The following is a 4,187-nucleotide window of genomic DNA, read 5'->3' as shown; positions in this document are numbered from 1 at the left end:
GGCCAAGCGAATGAGCAAGCAACTCAGAGAGGGGATTAGGAAAAAGCAAAAGCTACAGGGAAGTGGAAGAAAAGGGCGGGATTAGCAAGGGAAAGCTACCTTAGTGGAGGTCAGAACATGTAGGGATAAAGTGAGGAATGGCTAAAACGCACGCGTAGAACTGGAACTTGCAAAGGGTCAAAAATCACCAAATAGTTGAACAGGTTCATAACAGCCACCATATAATAAGAAGAAAAACCCATGAAGATTAAACCGTAATGAAACCTAGGCCAAGAGCTTATAGAGGTAATCATCACTAGAGGCAGTAGGAACGGAGGTTAGGAATAACCTAGGACATGGCCCCAATATCTAAAATAAGTACTTTGCCCCTCGTCCTTCCTAGGTTTGGGAGGCTGGAGCCCAAACCACCACCAATTAAGACTAACTGTTTGGATGATGCGAGCAATGATCAAGAATGTTATGGAGGTGGATATTACCCACACACCATCTGAGGTGAGGCCATTGAGACAAAGCTTAATGAGACCATCGGAGGGACTATCTCCGGGATATTGGCTGGCGTGAAATTGTGAGCTTCTTACATGTTCTCTCTAAATTCACTTACCACACACAACTACAACAGCCGTAGATTATACCCGGATCATCGTTTATCCCTTTCTTAAAATGGAAACTACGTTAGCAATCTCCAGTCGTAGGTACACCCCCCGAGTTACTCAATTGTTAAAATTTTCTCGCTAACCGGGCTCATCAATTTCTCACGATGCCAGTTCCTTTATACCCGGATGGAGATTGTCCGGCCCTCCGATTTTGTCCCATTACTGTTCAAGTTGGCCTTACTCTCAAATGCGTTATATCCACCTCCATAATCCACATTCCCGTTAATCATCCCCCATCATCCAAACTCGCTCACTAGTCTTATTAAAGACCGAGGCAATACTTATTTCAGATATTGGACCATGCCTAGGTCTATCTTAACCTCCGTTCATCCTCGTGGTATAGCGGCCCCAACTTCTTCTTTCTTTGTTTCTTCTATTTATGTGCGCTGTAGAACTTTCACTATGGTTGATTTGTTTTGTTTTCCCCTTTGGGCAAGGTTTTTTTTTTTGCCCAGTTCTACGCGGCTTTTAGCCTCCTCACTTATCCCTACATGTTCGACCTCAACTAAGTAGCTTCCTTGCTAATCCCGCTTTCTCCACTCCCCTGTAAGCTTTGCTTTTTCCCTAATCCCCTCTCTGAGTTGCTTGCTTCATCAGCTTGGCCTATCATACCTGCCCATGGTTTTTTCCTTCTTGGATGCAGTTCACAGTTCCACAGCTGCATTAAAGTAATTCCAGGCCTCCTCTGCATTTAATCCACAAGTTCCCCGTCAAATCCACCCTAATAATTTTCCTTAACCTTTAAATAGCCACTCGAGAATCGAAAACCCTATCCCAGATCTACGTTTGGTATCCTTCCATCTAATTTGAATTGAATAGCATCATGCCACTCGACAGTGTGCTCCCACCAATTTCTTCTCGGAGGTCCACTGCTCACCTAAACAAATTCCCTGAATCAACGACTGACGAAATCCATCCGCATCATCCAGTTCTGCAATCTTAGCCGCGATCCAGCTAATCGGGTGCTCCTGCACATTACCCCTTTGACATCTAAGCTTAAGATCTATTCCCGGCCATTTCCAAATCAAGACGCGTCTACGTACCCCCCAGCTTCTATCCTCAGCGGAACCTCTTACCCCGTCGTGACCCTCGCCGACCCGTCTTCCACTCACCCCCTATTTCTCTACAGTTCAGCCTCCTTATGTCAGCTCCTCCACCCCTTGGCTTTCTCCTGTTTTTCTAAACCAGACATAGCCTTCAATACTGTAACTCCAGAATCATAGATACTTCCATAGTTCTGTATATCCCTATAATATCCGTTCAATCTGCACCAGTAGCTCATCCTCCATCTTGTTATAGGCTCCCTCGCATATGTGACAGACATTTAATTTTGCGTTGGTGTCGAGTGACCATTCTTCCTCCCGTCGGCAAGACCTACTCACAACACCGCACATTTCACCCCCGTCAGTTAGTCTAGTTTCAACCCCCTTTTCCTCTGGGTCAATTTCGCTCACAAGGGATCCCTCCACTTCGTTTACTTCCCTCCAGCTATAATTCCGGCTGAGATCTATGACATTCTGTCCCAGACCTCTCCCCAACTTCCTAGTTTAAAGCTTCTTAATGACGGCGGCGCTCACAGAATCTATTCTCCTCCTTACTTAGATGAAGTCCATGCCGAGCGAAACAGCTGCTGTCCGTAACCGCTTCCAATGACCGTACATCCCAAAAGCCCTCTATAGCACACTGCTACCGTATCTTTACGTCAAACCTTTCGCTCCTTCGTCGCGCCGCTTAGGACAATCAACTCGAGCCAACTGACATTATACGGTCGATCCCATGAAGCAACTGGCCCTCTGATCCTCGAGCGTTTCTGCCCAGCTGACATTGTCAGCAGTTACTCTCACACGTTCATGAAGACAATCACATTCTTCCGCGTCCGCTAGGACCTTTCACCTCAGTCCAAACTCTGTACCTTTAGCCCCGTAACAGCACACCCTTCGTTCTCCATCAGCTAGTTTACAGGCTGTCGATTCTCTTAGTAAAGGTCTCAAATCATCTAAACTTGCTTTTCCTGCGACAGTTGATTCTCCGTCATCCCGCCACCAGCTTGCCGCAAGTCCTCTCAGACGTATTCGCCCTTGCAATCCTCTAGGCTCCATACTTGGTGTCGCTCCTGACTCCTCCCCTCCGTCGCAGAATAGCCGCTCACGCCTCTTTCCTTGCCCTCTCTCTTCAGCGGCACCTGCTGTCTCCATTTCATTCCCAACCCGCCTTTTCCTTTCGAAGGGCTGGACGATTAAGGAATAACTAGCATGAATACTAAAATACTTGCCCTCGTCTTTAATAAGATGAGTGAGATTTATGGATGAGGGGATGATAAACGGGAATGTGGATATGGAGTGGATATACCTCTCGCATCTGAGGTAGATAGGCCAAACTGAACAGTCTTAATGGGGACAAATCGGAGGCCCGGACAATCTCCATCCGAGATATTAACAGGAACGGCACGTGAAATGTCTTAGTTGAGCCAAGTTACGCGCAGAGATTTTAAGCAATTGGTAAACTCGGAGGTTTGTACCGTACACTGATGAATTGCTAACGTTAGTTCCTATTTTTAACAAGGGAATAAAAGTGATCCGGGTAATTTATAGCTGTTAGCTGAACGTCTGTATGTGTAACGGGTCTAATCAAGTACAGAAATAATATTTTATCAGGGACGTATCAGGAGGATACGGTCATACGGACATGAAGGTCATGTTAATGTTGGGACGAATTGCAACATGATTACTATAAGGTAGAAGAGCCAAGAACGACCGACTGAGCCTGATCCGCTTCTTTGAGAAGGTGCGGATTACTTAGACAAAGGGAAATGTGGTAATCTATTTACCCTCGATTCATAAGGCGTTGAACACGTTCCTGCATGGGGGAAGCTGTTTAGTATTCATATAGCCAAGTGGAAAAGATGGGGATATATGAAAGTTAAAGGTGGGATAAGGAACTGGTTTAATAGGGGGTAGACTCCAGCGGTGCGTACTGAAAGGGGTGAAACTGTCAGGCTGGAAGGGGTTTCTAAGTGGGATCCCCATACAAGAATCGGTTTGGGACCAATCTTATTTAACCTTTTTATTACTGCCTGGGCACAAAGAAGCGGGAATGTGCTAAAAGTTTGGGCGGATGACACGAAGCTGGGTTGGGTAATTGTAACTACGAGAAGGACCGGGATAACTATTCAGGAAGATCTGGACCACCTTGTAAAACTGGAGTAATAGTAATAGGAATGAAATAAATAGTTGAAAATGCAAAGGTCATGCACTTAGGGATTAAATAATAAAAATTTTAGATATACGTTCGCGGAGGACGCATCCGTGGAATGCGACGGAGGAGAGAAAGGACCCTGGGGGTATTGGTTGAGAGCAGGATACTATGAGCCGACAATGTGATATGGCTGTAAATAGCAAATGCGGTTTTAGGATGCATCAGGCGAGGGTTATTTTCCACAAGGGAAGGAGTGTTTTAGTGGCCCGTTATAACACTTACGGCTGCTATGGTAGACCCCCACTGGAATATTGTGTGCAGTTCTGGTGTCCCATGTTT

Source organism: Chelonoidis abingdonii, chromosome 2 (genome assembly GCF_003597395.2).
Source record: "Chelonoidis abingdonii isolate Lonesome George chromosome 2, CheloAbing_2.0, whole genome shotgun sequence".
In the NCBI taxonomy this organism is placed as follows: Eukaryota; Metazoa; Chordata; order Testudines; family Testudinidae; genus Chelonoidis; species Chelonoidis abingdonii.
Note: the sequence above shows the minus strand (reverse complement) of the source record.